Genomic DNA, 14,498 nt, shown 5'->3' on the forward strand with positions numbered 1-14,498 from the left:
CTTGTTTGTGTATATAGCGCCAGCATGTTCTGTTGAGCTTTATAGTTGAGAACAAACACATTAACAAAATGAGGCTGGGTATTAAGAGACAGAGAGATGAGGGGACCCTGATCACAGGTGAACAACCTTTGTGATTCACTTGTTAAACCAGATTTATGAACTTCAATACTTCAGCTCGAACACAAAGCTGGAATAAGACCACGTGTGGCCATAGGCAGCATACTGTCCCATTCCCACCTGCATTTGCCAAAATATACAAACCAGGGCCGGATTACGGCTTTTGGGGGTCCCAGGGCAACTAAATTGCGGGGGCCCCTTCAAGCCACACGGAGCTCCCCCCCTTCCTCCTAAGCCTTCTGCCTTTCCACCCCCGAAGCCTCTGCCGCTGACTTACCTAAGTGCCGGCGTGCGGGCGTGACCTCCTCCCGGCAGAGCTGCTCCCTGGTTCCTGGTCCTCTCATCGGCTTTGCGGACGTAATGTGTCATGTGGCGGCGGTGAGAAGACTCGGGAGCCGCTCTGCGCTGTATGCAGTGGCATACATTAATACCGAATCGTGGCAGTGAGCCTCAATCCGGGAACAGGTGTCACTAGATACCTGTTCTCGGCAGGGTCACACTGACCATGTGTGGGGGTTCGTCCCTGTCGCCCCCCCCTTAATCCGGCCCTGATACAAACATTACATCAGATTAGGGCAGCGGTACCCAAATTCGGCCCTTAAGACATCCTAAAGCTGGGTACCCAGCAAATATGACGGGCTGGTGTATCGGATCATGGGTACACAACAGAATGAGGTAATGAACGACAGAACGATACCTCGTTCCGTCCTTCATTACCTATAATGGGTAGGTAACAGGTATGGCCGCTTGCGATATAGCCCGGTTGGGTGTGCAGCATGGCCGTCCAGACGATGTTGCAAGCGGCCGCGGGAGTGTGCATATTGGCCGAACACACTGAGCGATGCGGCCGATATGCCGTTCCGATTTAGCCAGGTTGTAAGGCTGTCTACGGTGGTTAAATCAAGTTGGGTGACATACTAATTAAGTGACCTGTGCCCAAGTATGGCTATTCTTAAAACCTGGACCGTGTGGGTACCTTGAGGACCAAGTTTGGGAACCTCTGGGTTAGGGTAATTTGGAGCCCTCAGTTGCCGTTGGGCCATAGTCGTGAGCTTAGTTTGCCTAATGAATGTGCTGGCTTTGCCCCTGTAAAATTTGCATGTCTAATTGAATTGTGCGTATCGCTTTTTGCGTGCGGCTCTGAATGAATTGTGCATGTCTAATTGAATTGTGCAAATTCAGGCAATATCACAGGGTTTTATTAAAAATCCCTTGCAGGGACAGAGCTTGCGATAAAGCTCTGTCCCTGCAAATCCAATTTGCAGCCTTGTCACTGTATTTTTTGGAAAATATACAGTGAGAAGGTGCCATGCATGCACCAACCGGCCGCCACTACATTTCCCCCCCCACTGTAGTGTCACTTCCGGTCATTGCTGCTTTGGTAATGTCCTCCCTCCGGGGCTCCGGTCAGCTGCTCTCCCATCTATGCAGCAGCTGACCAGGGTCACAATGCAGGAACCGGGAGACCAGCTGACCGAACCCCTGGAGGACATCACCAGCTGACCGAACCCCCGGAGGACATCACCAGAGCACCAGCTGACCGAACCCCTGGAGGACATCACCAGTTTTTTTTTATCAGTGATCAGCTTGTGGTCCGTTTAGACCACACAGCTGATCACTGGAGCCCGGCTCTGCTCTGAATGCCAGAGTAGAGCAGGAGTCGGGGGAACCTGGGGGAGACCCTAGATAACAGTCTCCAGGTGGCATTATTATCACAGGACTTCCCCCGATATTTTTTCACGTTTTATTTTTAGTAAATCTCAGGCAGACCGCATTGCCCATTACAATGATGGGAAATGCGATCCACTTACTTAAAATATGTGACCATTAGGGCTTGGAGTAGAATTTTACGACTTCTACTCCAATTGCCCTTTAGTAAATATAGGTGAAACTAAAATAATGTGAAAACACAAAACACCCCTTTTGTCACTTTATTTGAGTAAAAATAATGTTAATAAATACAGCCCTGTGTGAACCCCATTTATACAACAGTACGCAAAGCTGCAAGAGGTCTGGTTTGCTTTAAACACTGCATAAATGTGTGAGCCTTATATGAGCACTGTCTCCAGGGGTCTCCACCCACATGGATGTAACAGCAGCACAGAGTCCATACAATGCAATCCACACTGGTGCACAGCACATCAGCAGAGCTGCCTTGGCATGCACCGTGCACTGCCGATCGCCAGACTGCTGGAGGCGCACCCAGAGAGAGACCCCCGTGCGCTGCCGCTGCCGGGCTGGGGGCGCATTGGAGCTGCTCTGAAGCTCTCTCTGCTGGAAGTGGAGCAGCCGAGGCGGAGCTGAGCCTCCTATGTTTAGCTTTTTCTCTCCAATCCACGTGGCTCCTGGAGCAACTATATTAGAGTCACAGGGAGAGAAGCCGATTAAGGGAGGGCAGAGGCGCTTGTGCGGGAGGATTCCTCTGTAATCTGCCCGTGCATGGAGCAGGAGGACTCTGCAAACATGGTAAATTGCTCTTCTGATTCCTCTTTTGTCTGTGGATGTGTGTGTGTGTGCCTCTTACTGCTGGATCACCGCTAGCTGCAGACAAAGAGGGAACTCTGCTAGACATGTGTGGGCAGGCTGGCAGCTGGGTGGGTATGCTTGGATGAGCCAGCAGCACTCTTTAGCCGGGCAGGTAGCCTGGATAGGGGCACAGCTTGTGCGTGCAGGCTGGGTTGGACACGTTTGGGGACGCTCTGCCAGCCTGAGCACGCACCATTTGGGCTGTGTTGGGTGACCAGGGCACAATGAATGCCCTGATGGGGCACAGTTTGATCAGGCTGGGTGCAGGGGGAAGTGAACTTGTTATTATGCAGTCGGTGTGGGGGGACATGCATTTTGGGCATAAGGTGGAAGTCAGGTCACCCATGGTTAGCTTGGGTGTAGTTTGGGCACATGTGGGTGAGGACTGGTCTCTAGCCTTATCACTGTATTGTGCCAGGCTGAGATTGCAGGGCAGTGTAGCGGAATGGTAACTGTTTTAGTCCAGGTTCTCTTGTCTGGGTGTGAACCACAACTTTACTAGAAGTATTTAGCATTGGGCAATCGCTATGTGCTCAGTGCCATACACATGTATAGCAGTGGGTGCTGCTGCTGGGGAACACATGTAATGCTTAATATATAACAGGGGTTCCCAACCTCGGTCCTCAAGGCACACATAAGCCGCACATCAATGACGGTGGCACGACTAACAGTCCAGGTTTTAGTGATATCCATGCTTAAGCACAGATGGTTAAAGCAAAATAGCTGCTGTACTAATTAAGACACCTGCGCTCAAGTATGGCTATCCTTAAAACCTGGACTGTTGGTGTGCCTTGAGGACAGTGGTTGGGAACCCCTGTTATATACAGTATAATTATATATGTACTCGGCGTAGGTTATTGAATATATGCCCAGCAGACATGTGTATATGATCTATACCAGCCTATAACAATTGCAAGCTCATAGTACAGATACCGCCCAGTAACGTTGTGCCTGATCGCGCCACAAGTGTGCACACGATTCGCATCATGTGATTCCCCGCGCCTGCATACACTACGGTGCGCACTGTGATCGCACCATGCATTCCTATGGAGACAGGGTCACGTGCACAGTGTGCGTATCTGCTCGCGGGCGCGCTTCTTGCGCTAAGAGTGTCGTGATTCACTGCGCCAGCGGCAACAATATAGCTGGGCATATCTGTATGACAGTGACCCTCTCCTTACCCCCTGGGCTGAGATCCTTGTAGTCGCAAGTTTATTAGCAGTTTGCAACAGCACAGCAATAATCTGTGTTTTGTTAATAACTCCCCAATCACTTTCCTTTATCGGAATCCTATCTTTATTTTGCATTCTGTAGTACAGAGGTCCCCAGAATATGGTGCAACAGTTCCGGTAAAGTCCATCTGTTGGCCTGCACTGTCTGCAGACTGAGCGGGGGCTGACTAGGTTAGCTGGCTAACTGCAGTGAATGGGTTAACTATAACGTTTTACTGGGGCGATGACATCACATGTGAACTTGTAATAACTAAGTCTGTTAGCAACAGTGTAACTGTTTTAGGGGGGCAGGGGGTCAGCCACAGGATGTGGATTCTTACCAGATGCTTCTTGTTGTGGGGGTCTGCTTGTCAGTGTCAGATTTCAGGGGGGGGGGGGGAGAAGGCAGGCGCTCACAATGGAATTTGTGTCTGGGGGTGTTAGTATTAACTCTGACTGCCAGTGAAATGTGAAGAAACCATAGGACATTGTTTTCAGTCTTTCTACTTTATTTGTTATATCTTATGTATAATTTGTGCGTTTTGATATGGGGGGGGCAGGAGTGGTATAAAATGAAGTTTTTTTTTTTGTGTGTGTTTTTATAAGAGTTTCAAATAGGTATTTTTTTTGTTTTTATAGGAGTGACAGCAGGTCAGGACTGGTGTATGTGGCATGTATGACTTTGGTTTATGGTTTTGGCTAATATTTCACTAACTTTTTTTTTTTTTAACTGCATCGCTGGTATAGGTTTTTGTACTACATTTGTTGCAGTCTTTTTCTTCTTTGTGTGTGTGTGCGCATATATATATATATATATATATATATATATATATATATATATATATATAATTAGCCTGTTCTGATTTCTGACCGGCAAATTTATTTTTGTACATCTGGGTTTATTTTTATTTAAATTAACTTTAGAGAGTTGTAAAATGAACCTGCAACATGAGGGTGACTAGAACGATAAATATTCGTGTAAAGCCATGTAAGTTTACATTCACAGTTCATTGCTGGAGATAAAATCTGGTATTGACGGAAATGTGTAGTCATCGTGTGACCGCTAGTCTCTCCCTCTGCGTGCCCTTGTAGCTATTAGGAGATCAAATTCAAACTGGCCCCATATTGCAAACCTCCGTGATCACTGAAGGATTATTGTACGATAGGTTAGGATAATGGGCATTATACGGGAGCTGTTAAGTATGCTGATTACGTAACCGTGCAACTTGCTGAGACTTGTTGGTTATAGAAGCTTGAACTTGTTTCCAAGTGGTTTCCAAAACAGGCGTCAGATTTAAAGCTCAAAGATTTGCTAGAAATTCTCCAACTTTCTATAAGCGAAAATAAAACTAACATAAATGTAAAGTAAACCATAATCAGTCATATCACAAACTTATTCTGCACCATTGAACCAGGGGCGTACTGAAGCCACTAGGCGACCCAGGCAAGATATTAATTTTGACCCCTTCCCTCACCCTCTTAGATTCCTTCGAGTGCAGTTCCCGATAAACTTTAAGAAGACGCGATGGCACCTGGTTCTTGTAATTTTACCAAATCTGTGTCATATTTAAAAAGAGTTAACATTCAGTTATTAGTGGCCGCTGGTTTTGGCATGGGATTTAAATTGCCGGTTTTTATCACCTCTGGTTTATACACACCGTTTTCATAAATAAAACCCTTATCTGTGATAGAACAGGTACTAGCGTTCTTACAGTATGTATACTATAGGGTCACTACCCTCGGATGATTTCAAAGGTACCTCTTATGATTTTCCTAAAAAGAATTCTAAGACATGCTGTAGACCTCCATCAAAAATAAATGTTAACTTTTTTTCCCAGGGCTATGAATTCAACGTAATAAGCAGCACTGATTGATATTTATACGTTGCAGGACCTTTATTAAAATCAATAGCAGCCTATATATGCAAAAGATTACATGCATGACAAAAGTGTCCCAAAGACTGTACAATATAATACCAGTTTTCCACCAAAAACCCAGGTCCGACCTGGGTTTTTGGACATGGTTCCAACCCTGGTCAGACCCATTTACTGCTCCTTCGATCTGGGTTACTCCCAGGTCAGCTCTGTTCACACTGAATTCAGGTCTGCCCTGCTAAACCTGTGAGGTCATAAAAAGTGGGAGGTGAATGCTCCACAACCACCAATCAGCTCATTTTAGGCATGGCCCAGGTCGGATAACCCGGGTCGCACCATTTATACTGCACCATTACCCGGGTCCATCCTGGGTCCAACCCTGGTAGCTACTTGAGTTGGATTGCTGGGTCACTTGACCAGGGTTTTTTTTCTGGGATCCTTTTACACTGAGCTGCGACCCCGGTAGACCCAGCAAAAGCCCAGGTTTTTGCTCTGGTGTAAAAGGGGTATAAATAAGATATAGAATGCAGACTGGCCAGCTGTGCCCTGATATACTTTATCCTGATCAGCGTAGAGGGGTTTCGCCTTTTCATTGGTTGGCGTTTTATAAGTACACCCAGACTCACCGGCATCTCGCCCCAGCCTACGTCTCGCAGGCTATTACATAAACCCTATAGTCTGCACAAGGCACGGATTCATTTCATTAGTATAAGTACATATTATACCAGCTTTATAAGTTTGTTTACAACAAACATTAAGTGACATCATTCATGGTATCCAGTCAGAATGTTGACAGTAACCATCGAAATTATAACTGTAGATCAATCATACCCAAACCATTGTTTATATGTTCCCTACTTAAAATATAATTTTGGTTTTGGATCTGGATCTCCCCTCGTTTTGGATATGGATCTTTTTGCTTGGTGTTTTGTTTTTTGGTTTTGGATCTGGATTTTTTTCTTAAATATCATAAAAACAGCTAAAATCACATAAAATGGGCCTGTTTTTGTTCCTGCAGTATAATTAACCTCAATAACATTTATTTCCAGTAATTTCCAATCAATCTTGACCACCTCACAATATAATTTTTTTTCATCTAGTTAAGGCCAAAAGGTTGCATCCAGCTAGCTGGCTGACTGAGCTAAGTGACACAGTAGGCAGCACTAACATGTGGCAGTTCAGCTTCCAAGTTCCAACATGGATACAGTGTGTTATACAGTGTGGATTGGATACACCAATAGTGCACTTACTGTGACAGCAGTGTCGGCAGTGTGGGGTGCTGGCGCTGTCCTCAATGCGGAAGTGCCGTCAGTGTTGGCAGAGTGGGGGCCCCGGCAGTGTCCTGAGTGCATAGTGCCAGCAGAGAGGTTGTGCCAGCGGTGTCCTCAGTGCAGGAGTGCTGACTGTGTCGGCTGTGCAGGGATGCCCTCGGTGTGGGAGTAGCGGCAATGCGGGTCGCTGACTGAGTCCTCAATACGTGGAGCAGTGTCCTTAGTGCAGGGTGCCGGTGCAGTCGGCAAAGCAGGGGTGCCAGCGGTGTCCTCAGTGCATGTGTGCTGACAGTGTTGGCAGTGCAGGGGTGCCGGAGGTGTCTTCAGTGTGGGAGCGCCGGCAGTGTCGTCAGTGTGGGGTCGCTGACTGTGTCCTCAGTACATGGAATGGCAGTGTCTTCAGTGAAGGGTACCGGCGGTGTCGGCAGAGCGGGCGTGCCAGCAGTGTCTTTAATGCAGGTTTGTTGGCTGTGTCGGCAGTGCGGGGGTCGCTGACTGTGTCCTCAGTACATGGAATGGCAGTGTCCTCAGTGAAGGGTACCGGCGGTGTCGGAAGAGCGGGCCTGCCAGCAGTGTCTTTAGTGCAGGTTTGTTGGCTGTGTCGGCAGTGCGGGGGTCGCTGACTGTGTCCTCAGTACATGGAATGGGAGTGCTGGCTGTGTCCTCAGTGCAGGGTACCGGCGGTGTTGCCAGAGCGGGGGTGCCAGCAATGTCCTCAGTGCAGGTTTGCTGACGGCAGTGCAGGGGTGTTCTCAATGCAGGGTGTCGGCAGCATGGGGAGCCAGTGGTGTCAGCAGCGGGGGTGTCAGCAGGGGGGTGCCGACAGCTGGTGTCTTGGCAGCAGGGGGGGGGGGATGCAGGCAGCAGGTATGCCGGCCGCGGGAACCAGCGCCATCTACTTTTTCCCTGCATTCAATGGGCTTAACGCTGATTGGCTGAGAGCAGTGACAGACGGCTCTGTCAGCCAATCAGCGCTTTGCCCATTGAAGGCAAAGGGATTTTTAAATATGGCCGCTCGAGGCAAAACCTCGAGATTCGACAGAGGATCGTGAGGTTTTGCCTCGATTAGGGATTCTGGGCAGGAGGAGTGATCCGAGGGGCGCCCCGGATACCATTGTATTCGGGTGGGTCTCATTCTCAGGGAACCGGATCCGCTCATCTCTACTTTAAATAATTAAGTAATTTGCACACAGGGCCTGAGTCAGACCCGTGCGCTAAACTGTGAATGCACGCTATGGGCGATTATCGCACATTTGCGCATATGTATGTGTCAAAGTACGTCTGCACAAACCAGTCACTGCGGCCGGGAATCGTGCCCTCGTAGTACACAGACTTTGAGTGACAGCGCCGTTTGTGGGTGGTAACAGGGGAAGGTGCTTGTGAACGGGGGAGTGGTGCTGTGAACGCAGGCGTGTCTGAACGTCCAAACTGAGTTTTATGGGTATCCATAATTAGCAAAGATGCGTCATTGTACATGTCACCTGGTTGTTTTTCAACCTACAGTGATCGCAGTGCTGTGGCGGGTTAAAGTCTACCCCAAGCGCTGCGTGCAGCTCCGATGGCTCTCGATGGTTCCAACTGTTCAGACACTTCCTGGAGATGACGTGTGTTAAGAGAGAAAAGTGGGGGTCTTTATACTCCGGCGTGCGCTCACTCTGCCATCGCTCTCTAAGGCGTAGAGGGTGTCCATTCACCAGACAGTGCGATTGCGGCATTTGCATAACCGGCCCCTTTTAGCTGCGTGAGAGCGCAGCTTAGCGCCGGGTCTGAATGAGCTCCAGTGGCGCTTTACTGTGAATGTTTCAGTCATTCACATCAGTCTCTACCCCGGTGGAGCTTCCTACTACCTAGGCCAGTACTGGAGCAGGTCTCACCTGGACCCTGTGACTGCCCTGCCCCTGAGAACGTAACGTCATGTGATGCAGCGGGGCCACTGGCAGGAGAAAGTTTACAGCTGCCTGGGCGCTCTGGGCTTCACTACACACTGCAGGGTATGTGCCGTTCCAGGCACCATACTAGTTAGATCCTGGGGCTGTGGGGCGCGGATTGCACACTCCTCCCTCCCTGGACGCGTGTACATACACATTTAGGGTAAAATTGTTTCAGTAAATTGAAGCACCTCAAGGAACATACCAACTCTACACAGATGGTAATTAATCAGGAATTGAACCTCAAGGCTGTGAGGTGGCAATTCTCTCCACTGTGCTAACCATGCTGCCTAAAGCGAAAGTTTATACATTGATCTAGTGCTCTTGAAATTCGCTGCGCGTATCCTGATATGTAGAGGAGTATATGAGGAATGGGAACAAATTGGTCGACTAATTGGCTTTTGGCAAATTGCAGTATATGCGAATGGTAGAGAATTATGGGGTCTATTTACTAAGCTGTGTTAGGAGATGAAGTGAACGGTGATAAGGTACCAGCCAATCAGCTCCTAACTACCATTTTTCAAACACAGTCTGTGACATGGCAGTTAGGAGCTAACTTTACCTTTATCTCCTAACACAGCTTTGTACATAGACTACTTAGACTGTAGGCTCAAAGGGTCAGGGACTGATCATGTGGACAAGTAAATATCTAGTAACACAAGCTGAACTAGCTAAATAAACAATCTATTGCATAACGTTGAATGTAACATTGTTTTAGTTCAGATTGTTAGCTTTTGTGAACCGTTAAGGTGGGTAAACACGTGATCTGCAGACATATTTGTAGGGGATGGTCGTTCATACACACTGAATGACTATCATCTCTCCGTGCGAGTCCCGTTGCCGGGTGGTCTGCATACACACTTGTCGATGGACAGATATAACTGCAGACATATCTGTCCATCGACTGTGCAGTACGGCCAATGTGATATGTCTGTGAACAGCATCGTTCAGACATAATGGGGTAGATGTATTATAGCGGCACTTAACGTGCCGCTATAACGCTTCCCGCTTCGCCTCTTTACCGAGGCGAAGCGGGAAGCTAAAGCTCCCCCTCTCATCGGCCGGAGAGGGGGAGCGTTAACTCCCCCCTCCGACGCTACCCGCTAGAGACAGCAGCGCATTAGCCTAGTGCTGACGCGCTGCGTCTCTGTCCCGGCCGGCTCCACTGAGCATGCGCGGGATCTCGCAAGTATCACGAGATCCCCGCCTGGAGCCCTGGAGCCGGCAGCCGCCGCAGCAGGGATAGCGCTGTCCCTGCTGTGGGGATAGGCTAGCGCCAGGCTGTAGCTGTCGATAACGACAGCTACAGCCGGCCGAACGGTCAGACGATCTGACCGTTCGTACATAGCCCAGGCTATGCACATAGCGCCCCTGTCATTTACCGCCCAGACCCCCGATCATACATCGGGGAGAAGCGGTATCAGCGCACATAACGTGCGCTGATACCGTTTCTGGTCTTCATATATCTTCCCCACTGTCTGTACACACTGGCCGACGGGCAGCAGATATATTGGCCAATCAATCGATCGGCCAATATATCGGCCAGTGTGCACCCAGCATTTCTTTCTTGATTGGATTATAGGGCTAACTGCCATTTTTAAGGAATTCTAGTCCCACACAGAGACGTTTTTAACTAGAATTTTTGCCAAAAGAAGCCCCACACCCAACTGTTATACGCTAAGCATCCATAAACTTAAAGTTGTATTGTAATCTGTCCCTGTTTTATCTCTGCACTGTGCAGCTTTGTGGAATAGGTTGGTTCTTTTATAAATAAATGTTAAATTATAGTATAGTATATTTTTCATGTCATTGTGCTCCCTAGTTCGTGGATAATATACAGTAATAGACAGGAAGTGTTCATGTCATAGACACAAGAAACATATTGTCTTTTACTGTGCTACTGACACAGGGCTATTACTGAGGTCATCAGCTGAAACAGACTCGGACAAGCTAGATTCGGTTCATAGTGACGTTTTGAGTCTTGACATACAATGGCTTGTCTTTACTGTATCCAAGTCTGGGTGATGTGCTATAGTATTTCTGTTGCCAGCCTGATTATGTATTTATCTCACGCCACTTATTACGCATTGCTGTACAGATAATGTCATTCACACCAGTCCCTGCCCCATTAGGGCTCGTAATCTAAATTCTACACTGGGTACATGCTTAGCCAGTCATCACTTAACCTACCAGTATGTTTTTTTGGTGTTTTTTTTTTGGGGGTGGGCAGGAGGAAACCGGAGTACCCCAAGGAATCTCTTGCAAACGTGTAAACTGCCCACTGATGGGACCTTGGTTCTGGAAAATAACCCGTTACCCTCAAGGGTCTATTTACTAAGCTGTGTCAGGAGACAGAGTGAAAAGTGATAAGGTGCCAGCCAATCAGCTCCCAACTGTCATTTTTCAAACACAGCCTGTGAGATGGCAGTAGGGAGCTGATTGGCTGGTACCTTATCACTTTCCACTCTGTCTCCTAACACTGCTTAGTAATGTCTCCTAACACTGCTTAATGCTGTGTCACAGCAGTACTGACCACTGTGCTGGGCTTCTACTCTTCCCCCCCCCCCCCGACCCTCCCCCCCCCCCCCCCATGGCATTGTGTCTGGAGGACACGTGATGCTAAAGTCGGCTAATCTGGGCAAAACATGAGATCAAATTTGTTTTTATTCTCTGCTTTAAGCCCACAGTTTATAGCCGCAGGGGGTGTGGGGGGAGCTGTGATGAGCTGGGGCCAGTGAAGCGTAAAGCAAGGGTTGAGCACTGAGGCACTAAGGAACTGGGGCCACAGGTGAAGGCTGATTTGACCACATGTTCCTATCGTGCCGTCTGTACCCCATCACTCTCCTTCTCTGTAGTTTATTAACCGTTGTTTATGTACCGTGAGCATGTTCCATGGCGTTTTAGAATCCGAGACACAACAGTAATAAAACGCGATTGGCTAATAACAGACAAAGGGGTCAGAGGGTCTTTACGATCTATAGTTCTATAATATAATACACATTTTAATAATATATTACTAAAGAGCCGTAATCAACAGCAATCGGATTATAATTGTTTTGAAAATGAAAGCTATTGTATGGCTGCGGGGTGCGTTCTCCACATTTTGTTAGGAGATCTATGATTTACCATAGGCAAATTGGGCATGTGCGGGCACACTAAGCATGTACTTGGCCAGCGGGGATAATGGGCGTGCCAGACACCATAAAGTATGCCATTTGAGTTCTGTGCACTTCAAAACTTTTATGTCCCACAAAAAGAACTTTGATGATAAAAGAAAATGTATAGTCGGGAATTTTACAACCATTGTTGCACTTCAGTTTGTAACATAATCTTCCATAGAAAACACATTAACAAAAAAAAACTATAGCTTAATGGTCACTGTTGCCCGTGCGCTCATAAAGGCCGATGTTTACCTAGCCATATAAGTTGTAATTGTATTGTACAAACGCATTTGTATTGTTAGGGACTGAAAAGGGGAAAAAAATAAAAATATAGAATTTTTTTTTATTATTTATTACGTTGTCGAAACCCACATCTTAAATATCAATTGCACAGTTAGTATGATTTTAGTTGCACATGGGCGGCTTATGTGAGGGGAGAGCACTGCATCATGTCGTCATAAGTACACATGTAGATAGGTTGGAAACTCTGTGGGCTGGAATGAATGTGTACCATGGGAGTGTGGGCTGTGGTTACATAAAATGCCCAAAATGTCTCTCTTGCTTTTTTTTTTTTTTTTTCTGTTGACATGAGTGAGTCCATAATCAATAATACCCCTTTCACATCGCTAATTGCGGGTCGCGCCTGGGTTTTGTGCACGCGTTGATCCCGGGTGCGACCTGCCTGAGACCCCTTTCAGACTGACCCGGGTTACCCGTTCACACCACACCACACCGCGTGCCTGGATGAAATCGTGTTCAACCCTTCTCACTACCCGAGTTGAACTGCCGGGCTGCTCAACCCGGGTTATTTCAACTGGCCCCTTTCACACTGCGTAGTAACCCGGGTTATTTGATAGCAATGTGAAAGGGGAAGTTCATTATCTTCTCAAGTTTCCTCTTCATGTTCTGTTTCCTGCTTGTTTGGATAAATTGGCATAAAAATAAATTGTACTCTTAGAAACGTGAGGCCCGATTCAGAGATGTACACAGTGCGGATACAGTATTTATGCCATTGAGCAAAAGAACGCAAGCATGTCGCGACCGTTTTCAGGGCGTATATCAGCCTGCGTCATTGATCCCGTACATGGCGAAGGTGGCTTCGGCGTCTCCGTTCTCCGCGGCTATTCTGTGACCAATGCTGCGTCTGTGTACGTAGATGGATTTGCAAAATAGGTGGGTGTCTCAGTACAGTCTTTTGGCATCTGTGGCATTTGCAGATTTTCACAAAGCAGTTGCGATGGCTTTTGGGTACATATCTGAATCGGGCCCCTATATTCTTCCGAAATGTCTGTATTCCCTCTGAGCTGAGTAGTCCACACAGGAAAGGGTTAAATAGCTACATTTAATGAGTTCTATTTGCAACATACAAGATTTCCTCTAGCTCATGGGGTATTCATCACAGGGCCCTCCAGTTGCGTGGAACTACACTTCCCAGCATGCCCTGCCACAGACTTTTCTTACCCTAAAAGCAAAACTGTGGCAGGGCAAGCTGTAGTTCCACAGCAGCTGGACGACTGCATGTTGAATACCCCTGCTATAGCGGGATCAGTATTTAACACTGTCATGCCCAGGTCATGTGTATATAACACCATCATGCCCAGAGGTCGCCCAACTTCGAGGTAGCAGTGGTCTCTAGTTAATGGCTACTTACTGTGCCATACCCAGGCAAGGTTACATGAACAAGAGCTTCCTAAAATAACCATATAGATCAAAATAGATATGTCTTCCCCATCGTCCACGCTGATCCGCTTTTTGTAGGTTCCGCTGTCTTGGAAGTTATATTTCACCGTTCCCCCAGTTTGCTTTTAGATTGTTGACTGAAAAATAAATACATTGAACGTTTGCCAATTTCTATACTGGTTAAGAAAAGGAAAAAAAAAACAATTGGGGATAGCATTATATGTCCTGGGGTGTCATACGCCTCTAGCGGACCAAAATAGAGAATATCACGTGCTGTATACTGCATTGTAGTTATTGCAAAATAATGTTTAAAAAGTGTCACCTTTTTTTTTTTTTTTGTATGTGTTAGGGAAGGAGTAAACTGTCTGATTGCTGGGGTAGTTTACAATGGGCCATAAAATAATGGTTTAGTAAAGTATGTGCAGTATACAGTAGTGCAATACGTAGTATAAGGAATTCTGTGATCACACCCTGCCAGTGCTTGAGTTGCTCTTATCTTTAAAGGCTGCGTACAGACAGGACTGAGGCCCTGATTCAAAGCCGGACGCTCTGACAGAGCGCTCACTCTGAATCAGAATTTTTTTTTTAGAACGGCCCCATGGCCGCTCCCATAGCTGTGGGTGACCACCCACAGCTATAGCGAGCGGCCAGGAAGATGGTCGCGATGGTCAAGACCATCGCGAACATCGGGCTTGCCACGAGACCCTTGTGGTAGGGTCTCGTTGCCGCA

The 14,498-nt window shown here is 47.3% G+C and overlaps 1 protein-coding gene across 1 annotated transcript in view; it reads left to right on the top strand.

Annotated features, from left to right (window-relative positions):
* Window positions 1–2,257: 2,257 nt before the first annotated feature.
* ST3GAL1 (ST3 beta-galactoside alpha-2,3-sialyltransferase 1) overlaps window positions 2,258–14,498 on the top strand; it is a 133,625-nt gene continuing 121,384 nt past the window's right edge. Inside the window, exon 1 of the mRNA XM_088449702.1 lies at window positions 2,258–2,583. The gene's annotated coding sequence lies outside the window, so the exon portion shown is untranslated. The remainder of the gene's footprint in view (window positions 2,584–14,498) is intronic.

Source organism: Taudactylus pleione, unplaced genomic scaffold (assembly GCF_031769625.1).
Source record: "Taudactylus pleione unplaced genomic scaffold, aTauple2 ptg000493l, whole genome shotgun sequence".
Lineage (NCBI taxonomy): Eukaryota > Metazoa > Chordata > Amphibia > Anura > Myobatrachidae > Taudactylus > Taudactylus pleione.